Source organism: Melopsittacus undulatus, chromosome 7 (genome assembly GCF_012275295.1).
Source record: "Melopsittacus undulatus isolate bMelUnd1 chromosome 7, bMelUnd1.mat.Z, whole genome shotgun sequence".
In the NCBI taxonomy this organism is placed as follows: domain Eukaryota; kingdom Metazoa; phylum Chordata; class Aves; order Psittaciformes; family Psittaculidae; genus Melopsittacus; species Melopsittacus undulatus.
This window is the reverse complement of record NC_047533.1, coordinates 19,204,314-19,218,866: the sequence shown is the minus strand read 5'-3', so window position 1 is coordinate 19,218,866 and position 14,553 is coordinate 19,204,314.

Genomic DNA, 14,553 nt, shown 5'->3' with positions numbered 1-14,553 from the left:
GGACTTAGAAATCAAATCACAGCAAAATATTCTCTGTCCTGTTCTTAAGTCACGAACACGAATTTGAGCATTTCTTGGAAAGACAGAGGTATACTTCAAGGATACCTAATTCCATCATTAACTTTTTTTCCTGAAGCAAACAGATCCAAACTTTGGTTGATTGCTCATGTCCAGAAAGGTAACACTACATCAGAGACCATCTTCTTGCTGTAAAAGGTGGATTTTGTTAACTATTAAAATGTTTATGAACAATTCCTCTGCATAAGGAAACATAATTTTACCTCTCTGAAAAGACTGATTGATGAACCTCTTCCAATTTATGCTCAAATATTGTTTGTTGATGAATATAAATTTCCTGGCATAGCTTGACCTAATTAAAATGTTGCATTTGATTCTTAGCGAGTATCTCTATCAGTCCATGGGAACGGAATCTTAATAATCAGTTAGTGCATTTTCATTAAAATTGTTGCAGTATCAGGAAAAATGACAATATTGCAAACCTGAGACTACCATTATGTTAAAATGAGGTGTTTCTTTGTTTCAGTAGCAAACATACATTAGCGCAGCAAGAAGACAAGAACTGCTTCTCAGCTGTAGTGGAAGGACTCCTTTTTTTTTTAAACCTGAAGGTAACAAGTGTCATTTTGCATATATTAAGATTTAAAGAGGTGTCTCTGTTACAGCTGATGAGTAACTCAAGACTTACAGAGTTGTAAAACTGTAACTTTATGCTAATTTTGATAAATTATGTATAGCCCATTTACAAATATGTTACGTGCTGTCCTTGATCCCTACACCATTCTTGGATTGGTCTGCCATTTATTTATCAGGTCAGTCTCCACAGGCTTCATAAACTGCTAGTAGTTACAGGAAATGAGATTTGACTTAACAGCCTCATCCCCATTAGTCACAGAAAGGGTTTTTACATGCCATGTACCATGGAGCACTTTGTTTCATCATCGTGCGAGTTTGAAAAATGTCCATGGAGCTCCTTGATTTGAAAATGTTATTGAATAAAAAAAGGATGCAATATAGAGCCTGTGATAATCAGAGATATTCAAAACAGACCTGCCAGAATAACTATGATACATGACTTTTCCACAGACTGGAGCCCTGGATCAGATTTAACGTTTGCATGCTTGTGGCTACTCTTTTCACTGAAACTTACTGTTGGGAGTAATAACCAGGAAATTTTTCAGCCTGTGTGTATTAAGGACAACAGGGCACACTGTGCCGGGGGAGAAAGCCCATCCAAGGCACTCACTGAGAACTGCAGTGTGCCAGGACAAAGGGTACTGGTGAGGCAGGTCCTGTGAGGATGCTTAGTGCACACTCTGACAGCTACGCCAAAAGGCCTGGGGAGCATCACTTTCTAGACATGCTGCCTTGGGAAACACATGGCTATTTCTTGTGAATGAATAAGTAATGGAAAATAGGAAAATAGGGACACCATGAACTCTTTAAGGTTTCCACTGGAGTTTACAGTGTAATTTCACACACCAAACAAATGTACAAGACTTGATCCCTCCCCTTCTGCTCATAGAAGTAGTCCAAATAAATGTTATCAGTTGCAGTTTGTCTTTCAGGTCTGTGATACATCAAGCACTTGCCTGCAAAGATGAAATGCTCTTGCATAGCAGGTTATCACAGAGATAAAGACATCGCAACTAAGGGTAGCATAAGGAAGGAGAAATAGCTCATACAACCCATTTATTTGAAATATCAAGCATGTTATTGTGTGTTTTTTACAAACTTACTGATATTTCCTTTGACAAGTCACTGCTTCTTGTTGGGTTTAGTCCCACCACATTCTGAAAGGTGTAATATTTACTATTACTGATCTTACACTTTGAAGATTAAAACAGACCATAAATGATATTAATGGCAAGCCAACACAATCTGTTCAGGAGACACACAGAACAGTTCCCAGAACCTTTGGTGTATTTTGTAAACAAAATGTGTAAAGCTAATTATGTCTGATATTAGTATAATGACATCTGATGTTTGTATAGCACATTTCACATTAAAGAGAATTAATCTGTTACAGCATGTTGAAGATGTAAGATTAAGAGAGATATAAATGGTTAAGAGCAATTCCTGGTGAAAGAGAAGTTAATGTTGCCTAGGAGAGATACCACACCATACAAGACCCACTGACACGTGTCTATTCTGCAATCTTTGTTTTAAACTTCCCAGATTTCAGGTGGTCCTCAGCTAAAATTGATCTTTGAAGGGAAGGGCAGGGAGATGCCCATTTTGAACAACTGTTTCTGAGAACTTTCTCATTTTGAAAGCATTTTCTTGCAGGAAGTGGTTTAGTGGCAGTTTTATCCATACTGGTAAGCACAGGAACACTGGGGTAGCCAGTCTGAGAAAGCTTTCTGCTAGGTTGTTCAAAACGTGCCACCCTTCAGTCATGCCATAGCATCATATTATCCCTACCCATGGAGCAGTCCCCTCAGACTCCCTACGGCCCCTTGCTCTTCCACTCAGCCTGCCCACAGCACCCCAGTGCATGCTGCCACCACTTGAAACATCTGGGCTTACACAAGCTGTAAGGAAATAGTGGAAACTTTCCTACCCTAGCCACAGCCCTTGCTGGGATGCTCTGTTTTGAGCTGTACTCACCAGACCACCATCAGTGTAGAGCATCTTCCCAGCAAGCACCTTCCTCCTGCTCATCCCAGGCAGACATCATGCTGCAGCATGCAGCCACAGCAGCCTGCAGCTCCCTGACACTGGCAGAAGAGGTGAATTGGTTGCAGATAGGAGCAGACATGGAGCTCACAGCACTTCAGGTGCAGCGGTTGGCTGCAGCTCCATGGGATGCAGGAGCAACCCAGCACATCAGGGCTGCTCACCCCACAGAGCTGTCCTGGTGTAACATGTCAGTGCCTGCAAAGGTGGGTCCTCTCTTGGGAATGAACTGGAGCTTCACAGCTAGGTGATGAGGAGGAGCTGGCAGAGACAGGGAATGGCACAGCATTGCCGCCAAGCCCCATAAAACACACATCTCACAGCTTGGTTGTGGTGTGCAAGGACAGGCATGCACAGAAGGAGGGCAGGGGGATGAGGGCTGAGGTGTTCTCTGCACTCGACGGTTGTCAGTGTGTGAGCTGGTCCTTGCTCTTGGCAGCCAGCAAATCTGTGCTTCAATTCTATGCCACACAGAAACGTCCACCCATGAACAGGGTGAGACGTGCAGATCTCAAACTCCCCAAAGAGTTTACAACCAGCCAGAAGGAAAGAAAGTTCAGACCTGGAGGTCCAGGGCACAACTTGCTAATACTTTGGTCTGTAGGTCCCAGTGACACAGTAAAACTGTTCACAGATAAGAAAACACTTTTTTTTGTGGGGGAGGGGTTTTGGGTGGCAGGGGTCACAAGAAATGTTTGCAAGACAGCTCTATATTTTTTCCATTGAATTAGGACAATCTGGACTAAGGCCATTTCTGTACACTGTTAGCTCTAGCAGGTGCAACAAGCCTCACTAAATGAATTTCAGCCTTGGCTTGAGATTTAAGAGGTTAAAATGTGGCATTAGAGCTATAATGGAGTTTCTAGTATTGGAAGATAACTCCTTCAGTGCTACAGAAGCGCAAGGAGACAGAACTGGGTAGATGAACTGCTCTCCCTAGGCTTACTTCTCCAGCTAATGCAAACAACAGTTGACTGCTCATATTCTTGTCATCCAGCCACTTCGTATTTTATACATGTTTAGCCTGGTTTTTAGTATGAAAACTTTTTGGTATGAAACTCTGAACCTTGTCAACAACAACTGATGGACACACATCTGTCAGATAACTCTTCACCAGCGTCATGCTTCTCACACTAATACTTCAGATTTAGATATTATTTCCTTTCTGAGACTATACCCACAGTTTCCTAGGAACAGACATAAGGGATTTGGGAGGCCTAGAAAATAAATGGTTTTATTCAAAAGAGGAAGAGTAGTCTTTTCTTCATTTTCCCTCAAAGGTGCACCATTAACCTGGTGATCAACAGGAGACACAGATACCCACAATGTCAGATTTTGTTTAGTGGTAAAGAAGAGGCCATTTGAGCAATGTTTAACAAATCCACTTACCTAAAGCCCATTATGGAGTAGATCCTCTCTGTGCTAGGGGCATAAGCAAAACCAAATCATACTATTTAAAGCCAAACCACACACCTCTCATTTACACAGCCAGAAAAGGGTTGTACAGAGGATTTGTTCTGATGTACACTCATGAGCCTTCTAAGGCTTTAGGCTTTTGAACCTAGTATCACTTAAAAAAAATATTTTCTTAAATTCTCTTTAAGTAGATCTTGGAGAGAAGAACTGTCTTATAGAGCATGTCATCACCTCAGCTGCTGTTAGAATAAATAACAGCATTTAAGAGCACACTGTATCTGCTGCATGTGCAGCACGGGAAGTCATTGTAAACCTTTATTCACCAAGTGCAGTTGCATACAAAGTAGTGTGTCAAAAATGCCTGAGAAACAAAATGGGGGACGCTTCCAGTCATTACAGTAAATAATGCTTTCCTACCTGACAGCAGAGAAATTTTACTCAGTGTGTCATGCACAGCAGCTGGCACAGCCTTCATCTGGTGCCAAGTCACACAGCTTGTGCCTTGGAAGGGTGTCCACCTCAGTTCAAGACTACTACTCACAGCCAAAGACACAAGCACAGAGCCAGCTCAGGGTGGGTGTGAGATGTGCAGCAGCACATCTCCTATGTTCACCAGTGGAAACCTCTGAGGAGAAGGAGGAAGCCCACTCCATGGCCCTCGAACACAAACTGAAAAGCTGAAACAGCTCACAGGAAAGTCCCTCCACCTTTCCTGAGAACTTGGTCAGGTTTGCCACACAACTCAAGCTTTGCCCAGTACAGAAACACTGGGTAGGAGTACCAGCATGGCAGATCTCAGGGACGCTGGAGAAGAAGGAAGATACACCAACACCCTCCACCTCTAAGCCTTTCCAATTAACTTTGGTATTCTTACATTTGATTCAAAATGGCTTGTACAATTTACTACTTACATTGTGTCAAAGGCCAGCACAGTAAACATGGGCTTGTATTCAACACATTGTACACCAAGGTGACCAGGAACTTGGAACAGAAATTCAATACGTAAGCCACTCATTGCAACTTGATGGAACTACATAATACCCCAGTGCCTCACCAGCCATCTATCCAGGGTCTTGTCATTTGAGCCCTTCAGGAGAAATGGGAGGAGATCACTCAAGCTGCCTTTCTGAAGCATTGCCTAAAACCCCAAGGAATCAGGAAAGGAGGTTAGAGCTGGAGGCAGCTCTTCAGACCTTACACTTCTTAGGGAATGATAATTTGTCAAAACTCTTTGTGATTCACATGTTTTATAGAGATAAAACTTCTGAAGGAAATGTTTCTTGAACTGTTGTTCAGAAAGAGGAAAGGTTTGTGGAATGTGAGCCCAGGAATTTTAGTTTGTGAGTAACTTCCAGTAAGGCCTGACTGTACATCCTTTTCTAACCACAGCTATTCCAAGCAAACAGCTGTGGACAAGGTCATTCAACAGCAGTTTGCTTGGGTCCAGAGCTACTTGGGCTCATCTTCACTCAAAAAATATTAGAAGTTGGTAACATGAGCAACTCAGCAGCGAAGCTGGCTCTGGAGCAGGGGCATCCATCTGGCAGCAGCCTGAAGACACACCTCATTTAGCTAACACCATTGCCCTTCACCCAGTGAGAAGTGACCAAAATTTCCAGTAGCAATGAGCATATCAAATTTTGTATGCTTAACACTAAGTACAGGTTGTCTGATAAGTAAGAATACAAAGCAAACATGATAAAATTAGAAATGTTTACCTTACATTCACCTAATGGTCAGAAAATGGAGAAAGCGATAGCCTTTTTACTGTTGCCCATACTGGATGTATATCACTCCTGGATGCAAAAAGAATTGAAGGCCCGTGTGTGAATGAAATTTTGCATCCTAATAACAGCAAGTCAGAGCAAAGCTCAGGAAACAAACAAATAAATGAAAATCATTTATAGGCAAACAAAACATAAAGGTCATAATAAATGGAAGTTTAGAAGCTAGAAGTTCAAAGAAAAGGAGTAGATAAAAAAGATGATGGGTGTAGACAATAATTACAGTGCCAGATGAAGAATGTAGTACAAATCTTAATCTGCTTTAAAACAAAACAAATCAAAACCCAACAGCAGCATAAACACACACACAAAACCCTCAGACAATCCTCACAAAACCCCCCAAAACAAACGTACAAATCATTTCCTTAAATTTGTCTCTCCTACCATCTCTTCTACTGACTAATTTAAGGACAACACTTTTAGGAGATGGTCCCATGGAAACACCTCTCTCATGCTGTTTCTTGCCATATATTCCAGATAGATAAGCAATCTATAAAATAATTCCACCTTTCTTTGAGGATTAATTCACATTAAAATTCCCTTTTACCTACATTACTGCTTTTACATTCATGGGATTCAGATGTTTAAAGCTGATTAGATCTAACAGTGACTGTAAGAATAACAAGCAATTGCCAAGAAAAGGTAAAAAGTACTTATGCATGTGATGAATATCATCAAAGAACTCAGAGATCTGTAAAGTTTAACAGCATTTTTTAAAGGCTGCATTTATAATGATACAGACCAAAACAAAGTACGTGACATTACTAGTGCTTAACTTCCTCTATTTAGAAGAGGGCAAGCTTACAGCTAGTCATAGAATTATAGAATGGTTTGGATTGGAAAGTACCTTAAAGCTCATCTGGTTCCAACCCTCTGCAGTGGGCAGGGACACTTCCACTAGACCAAGTTGCTTCAAGCCCTGTCCAGCCTGGCCTTGAGCACTGCCAGGGATGGGGCAGCTACAACTTCTCTGGGCAGCCTGTGCCAGTGCTTCACCACACACAAAGTAAAGAACTTCTTCCTAATACATAATCCAAATCAACTCTCTTTGAGTTTAGAGCCATCATTTCAGTACTGGAAATTGCAGCCTAGAAGCTTCCACTCCATAGAACAGAAATAAAGGACGCTGTTGTTACACAGACACACATAATGAATATCCAGTTTAAAAGCAGGGATTTAATTGTAAGATACAGCTACTGATCTGTAACTACTTTCCATAATATGAGCTTGTAGTTCTTATTTGAAGAGGACCTAACTACAGAGGTGCTTAGTTACGATATCATAGTTTTCTTGAGCTGGGTCCTTGTCACCCTTTCTCTCATCCCAGATGTAAAGACCCTGTGGCCACTGGAGCAACAGAAATGAGCTTCCTTTCTAGTCACTGGAAAAACAAGCTGTTTCATTCCCCTTTGTAAAACATTTTATCCAAAATAGATTTATCTGCTTTCTGTTAACAGTAGACAGCCTGGACTACCACTGGGGTCTTCAAAGGCTAAGCTCAGTGAAATGAATGCCAGCATAATAGTCACTGTCTTGTTCTAGTCTAGAAAGAAAGCAAAAATAAATTCATACAAATTCCTGACATCTGTATTTCAGTTACCTCCACATGAGGACTCTTCTCAACCTATGGATAAGGACATTATAAAAGCCCTAAGCAATACACTAAGGTTCTGGAAGCAGTCCATCTGCATCAGCCTGGCATCAGCCTGGGTCAGTATACTGTCAGGTGTTGCTATTTGGCCAGTTCTTCACAAAACTTCACATTGAATGTGCTCAGACCAAAAGAATTCTGGGTTTCTTGTCGAGTAGGGTTTATTCTGACAACATATACCTTCACTGCAGAAAGTCTTGGAGATACTTTGGAAGATGCAGCAGACTGAAAGGCACAGCAAGAATATTTGTCATCCAGAAAGAAGAGAGAAACAATTGGGAACTGCTGATGAGCACATGGCTGCATTGTTTTAAAATCACAGCACCCCTGCAAAACCAGCTTTTTTCTTTCTCAACTGAAGAGGCAGCCTACAAATGTTTGTGCATTTGAATTCTTTCCCTATAATGATTTTCTGAGCTACATCAGCACACTATGATCCCTGCTTACTAACAGGTTACAGCAGGGGAATAGCCTTGGCATCTTGTGCTCCCAGGAGGCACTAATAAGCATCTTTTTTGTCCACTGGACTAGACGAAGGACTTGATGACTTTAGGCATAGCAGTGGTGAGTCTTCTCCTTGGGAAGATGGGGCTTCCTAAGCAAAGGCAGCAGGATAAGGCCAGAACACAGGAGAAACAAGCCACCATGAATACAAAGGGATGACACCTCAAGAAGAAGAAAATAGGGCGAAAAAAACCCACCATGTTTCCAGTCCTGATGTAGACTGGACTGCAGTGTGAACTTGTTGCCTACAAATGACATTTACAGAGGTCTGAGGTATATTCATGTGCCCCGTGAAGTCAGCATTTCTGTTTGTTGACCTACTGCCATACCAGCTCCAGAACTGAAAGAGTATAACAGCATCACCTAAGCAGTGTTGCAGGTAGGATATCGTAATTAGGCTGGAGATAGTGCCATCCTACAGCAGCAATACTCTTCAGGTGCCCTTGCACTGTGGTCACATTAGTGTCTTGTACCACACTGACCTGTCTTAAGAGAGCTCAGCTAGAATGATGCACAATACTTTGCAAACATCAGCAGTTACCACCCAGTGAAGAAAGATTAGGTGTTTACTTCTGAGTTACACAGTTCAGGAAAGAAATGTCATGGGATGTTTAAACATACTAAATACTCAGGAATTCTAATTTATGTCCAACTCACAAGAAGGAAGCAAGTAACAGTGCCCCAAACCTAATGGCATGCAAAGCATGACAAAGGAAAGATTCCCTGTTGCTCAACTGTTGATTGTGCATGCTACAGAAACCTCAGCCTTGCCTCTGGTGACAAACAGCATGCAAGGTATGAGGAGATAACAAGCCAACACTCTGATTGCAAGCCAAAAAAGAAAAAACAAAAATCCAAGGGATAAATTAGATGTTTCCGTTCTCAGAAAAATGGACTTTTGGAATTCCACAGAACTAGTCTTATATCTAAAGCAAGTGAGACTGTAAGGAAAACTGCTTCATGAGATTACAGTGAAAGTGCAGAGGAGTACATCTTGCCAAACATTAGTGTGTGTGTCTCAGGCTTCTTGTTTGCTGACCTTGGTCTCCATGATCTGCTGAAGCAAAGCACAGACACCTCTGAGGGAGCAGAATTCAGAGTGATTAAGTGGTGCTGCCACATCAGTGCTAAGCAGTGGCTGAAGTACCAGGTCATATGTGATTGGGTGCAGCTTTTCTCTAATGCAACTACCTCGATTTTGGATCCAAGAACACAGTTCTGTACAAAGGCACTGTTTAAGAATGGATGAGGTTGGGTTGACACTGTTTCAAGTCTTTCTTATGCCATGTTCCAGTGGCTGGCGCAGACCTATCCTCTGTGAATTAGAAGCCCACATTCCACAGATATCTAATGAGGCTGGTTTTGACACTACCAAGGTCTCCATTTTACTGTGACAAACACTCCTCTTCTTGCCAAAACAGACAAGTTACAGGCACAGATGAGGAACCCAACATCCCACATTTCAGCGTACTTCTTCAGTGTCACTTATTCTCATAGGTGGCCACATGGTTGATCACTAACAGTCTTCATGTCTCTGAGTTTAATTAAAAATATATAATAAAACAGTATAATAAAAATAACATACATATAGCATAATAAAAATAGTTCAATTTTCAAAAAAGAATAAAAATAGCAGCTAGCCTTATAGGAGGAAAGGCACAGATGGGACTGCAGTCTGTGGGATACAGCTCTCTATACCTCTGCTACATGGGCAGCAGGATTCCAGAGTCCCACTATGCAGCTGTGCAGTTCCCAGAGCAAAAGAGAGGATGCTCATAATTAGCTGACAAAAGGCTTAAACTCTGAGGTATTGGTGGTCTTAATTACTAACATCTAGGTTCTACACATCTGCTTGCCCTTAGCACAAAAGCCCTTCAGAATCTCCCTCTCCCTTTTCAGAGGCCTATAGTCCTCCTATTCACTTGTTCAGCTTTTCACCAAACTCGGATACTAAATTTTCTCCATCATTTACAATAGTCAGGTTTGGATGGTTTTGCTAAGACCTACCTGTTTTGGTTTTGTATGTTATCGTCTGTGTTAATAGCCTTGTAGCCAACAAAGCATACAGAGCTGAACTACAGGTGAAAATAAGTAGTAAGAGTGATGTTAAAGGATTCCTCATTTCACAGAACAGGAGAAGAACATGAAAAAGGTCTGCAAGAATACAATTTTTACATCAGTTCTACTTTTCTTCTGTTTTGCATTATGTGAATGACCAAATGCCTTCAGCTGGGGTGGCAGTGAACCACAGATAGACAGAAAAAGAATCTGAGAAGCCTAAATTTTTTCCCAGCCTCTGTAAATATCGAATTCTGCCCGCTAAGCCTCTCTTGAACATTTAACATTTCTTCATTCCTATGAAGTATCACAGAAGACAGCTTTATGATCCAGTAAAAAAAACAGAGTGTTCTGTTTGAAAAGCTTGTTAGCCTTTCAGATAAAGCCAGCTTGGCTGCAAACCCACCCATCAAAGTTTCATTTGATTATAAATTAAAAAATCCAAACAAAAAGGCCAAGCAAACACCAGCCAAACCTGAAAACTTCACTTCAGGGTTCCCACATTCTCTCTTTCTTTCCTTTGGCTTTGTACTCATGAGTATTTGCTACTGTTTTTAGCACCAACAACATACTTCTCTGATCCTTAACGAAATAAGCAGAGTTGCATTCCTACAATGAAAGGAAAGTCAAACAGACAATACAGCACCCCAGCCTAGGTCTGGGAAGACTATGGAAAGAGTAAGTCCAAGTACATGAATAACACCCCCTGTGAAGTTTGCAAGTATTATGTCTTGATCAGGCATGTGCAGGTGCAAGCTGGCACATAACAGGACCCAACTATCTTGATTCCTGCACCAGTGACCAAGAGGCGTGTTTTCCGTCAGCAGAGCAGGCTCACCACCCGCTGACTTCTCAGGGAAGGGCTGAAGCTTTCTCCTTTGCAACCAAAAAGGAAACAATATCCAGAGAGATGGCTCTGGATAAAACAGCCCTTGCAAGAAACAACTTAGGGAACGATACCAAAATGAACACCAAATTTTAAAGCTGCATATCACCCAGAACTGCAGATATCCACAACGCCAGCCAATGTAGCACTGCATGCTTGGGACATCTAAAGAATAGGTCTTATTTTCAAACTGAGTAAGTTGAGAGAGTACAAAACAGTGAGCAGTGGTTTGCATAGCATGCATTGCAGGGAAAAGGACCAAGGGAAGGTCTGCATTTTTGTGTCCTCACAGTAACAGCACCTTTCTCACTACAGTAGGCCTATTTAAATTACGGGGTCTATACAAAAGCTTTCTCAATACAAATATCAGAATCTAATTGATGTATTTTCTATTTACAGACCTGGACCTGCTCCAGAAAAACAAGAGAAAAGAATCCCCTAAAATCTCAGGGAGGGAGAACAAAGAATATTTAGATGATTTATCTCTGGTAGAGAAAGAAACAATGGCACTGGCATTGGTTTATTAATAGATTGGAGACCGCTATCTGCTCTGCTTTCTCCTCCAGAGACCGCAGCTGCCATACCTTGTTGTTTAATTGTGATATTTTGTGTCAGTACCTGAGAACATGCACTATATCCTTGAAAAGCTTTCAAGAAAATGTAGAGTTCTATAAAAGCAACAACTGAGAAAAAAAATTGTATAGATGTAACAGGGAACAGGTACTTATTAACTCCTCTGGTCTGCACAACTGCAGCTTCTGAATTTGTTGAAATGACTTTGCACCAAACCCACAATTTTAGATTGAAGAATCAAGCTTACAGAAAATACTTACTCTTGGTTTAAAGAGACCAGATGATGAGAAAGCCAATACATCCCTGAATTAGCTGTTTCCTGGGTAAATGACTGTCACAATTAAAAATGTTAACTGTATCCCAAGCCATTATCTGTCCATCCTTTGGATCTTGAATATTTTTCTTGATGCAATGAAATTAAATGTCTGGTACTATTCAAGCTCTAGCTTCAGCATATTTAAAATTGAGTCTGCCAGCCTGAAAACTTCACACAGGAGTGTAAGAAAAGGATTTGCAGAGCAGAGCAAGTAATTTTTCCAAGACCATTTGTTACTTCAGAATCAAATCCTATGGTCAAATCTATCACAAATCCATTTTCCATTTCCTGTATTCATCCCAGCATGTTTATAATTAGAAGACAAATTTAAATGGGTTTTAATCTGCAAATAGACATTCACAGATACAAAATAAAAATTACGTTATCACGTGGGAAGAAAAACCATGGCCAAAATTAAACAATAATTTATATGTCTATTTGTTTTGATCTATGGTTTCTCTTCCTTTATTTATCTTGCACACTCCTACTACCAGACCTTTCCCAGGTCAAGTTGATTAATCCTGTCATGTATTTACACTGAAGATTACTGCAACAGGATGAAAATCAGTACCTGTAATAACACACCATTTCCACAGCTGGCAAAATTTGAATACATTCCACCATGTATTCACATTTGAAACTGCATCACCTATGACAACTGACACCAGCTATGCTGCCCATTGGTCAACAGACTTATTTCCCGTCAAGGAAACAGCCAAATCACACAAATCTTGCTTGTACTCAGCTCTGTTTACCATCCCTCAGTTATAGCATCACCAGAGATGCACCAAAAGACTACATCATTCCTACCAGGGAGAGTGCAATCCCTCTACCTACAATTGTGTAAATACACAGGTGACAACCAAGCATCTGGGTTTGTTACTATATTTGCTTTTTTATTCCTTGCTCTTTTCAGAAAGTATTTACGAAAAGGAGTTTAGCAATAACAACCACCAGGTTATGCACAGAAGAGACAAAGGGTGCAGAAGGTCCCTCTCGTGTCCATGTACAGGAGAGAGGTGTGGCTGCAGACCCATGGGTGCTGCAGCTCTGCACGTACCAGCACAGCCTTAGGCAGGTAACCCGGCTGATCTGCACAGCACCAGCCAAGGACCAGGCACCTCCAGATGCTGCAGTGGGAGAGACCAACAAATCCCCAGCACACACAGTGGAGCAGCATGCCCTTTAACCCCGGTGATGGGTGAGCAGGCAAAGGGTTTGTAAAGGGGATCCCACATTGCCAGTGATGCAGCCCCAGGCTTGTGAAAGGCTGATTGCTCCAGAAGCAGGATTTCTCAAACTTGTTACATCTACATGCACCAAACAATAGGTGCTGGGCCACACCTACCTCATGTGAGGTGACATTCGAATATAATGCAATACTTAATTTTGTGAAACCTGTCTAGCCAAAGTTTGCAATGACCTCAGCCTAGGTGCTGCTTCCCCACCTCCCTTTGGCGTTGGCACCTGCTTAGTGTGTTGCCTGCCTTTCACTTCACTGCCAACCTTCTACTTCTTCTTTTAACTCTTACAGTTCTGATAAAAGGTGTTTGCCTTTCTGAGTCCTCTGCCACTCTGCACCACTTTCTGTTAGCATCCTACAGGTCTTTCACCCTGGTTTCTTTCTCTTCACCTACAAAATTCCTCCTACAATCTCAAGTGCAAATCATAGCTACAGTTTCCATGCCTCTGAAGTGCTAAGGGTAGAGAAGGTCTTAAGATTATATTTTTTTAAGCTAGACTTATTCACTGATACAAATAGTGTCTCATACTAGAGAGCTTCTCCAGTGTTTTAGATGACTGACTTTGCATGTGATTTCCCTAAAAATTTATATGCATCAGAGCTACTAGAGAGCTAAATTCATCCATGTTCAGTCTTACAAGATACACTTTAATTTTGCAGAATCATAGAATATCTCAAATTGGAAGGAACCCCTAAGGATCAAGTCCAATTACCCCCTGAAAATTTGGGGAAAAACATGACCTTGTTGTATATGATTTGAGAAATGCTATATAGCAAAAACAAGTAAACAAGAAGCAGCACAAATTTTACATGTGCAGACTTACATGGCTGTATTTTGACTCCTGAGTACTTGCTGCAGGCTTTCTATGTCTCCAGTTAAGTTCCTGAGAAGGGCGCTCACAGGTAACCTACAGAGACAACTGCAGCGAGCAGTGCTTTGAGTGTTATGAGCATGCGAATAAAAACCTATGACTACTGCAAGACAAAACTTGGCCCTCCTGAAACAGGCATCAAAATCTCTACTGACAACTCCACTTACCCTTCCACTGTCGTTAAAACCAATGCCTTGGGTGGCCTCGGTGACACTGCGCACCACCACCACCAGGCAAGGAGTGCCATTTCACTCGAACAAAGGTGTGTAGAAACAACAGACTGGGAGAGGAAACAGATTAGAGTCTGACAAGAATCGATTATCTAATAGTGAGGAAATGCAGTCAGAGCTGGTCATCAGGGCTGGCTAGATAAGATTAGGGTTTAGAAACTAATGAATTGTTGAGGATGAGCAAGAAGGGAGACAAATCTGAGGAGCACTGGTAAAGCTGGCAAAGAGTGTGAGGCAGAGCCAGGAAACAGGGCAGCTTTGAATAGAGGGAGACACTGGAGAAAGAAATTGCTTGAGGGGGAGGGAAATACTGGGGAAAAGGG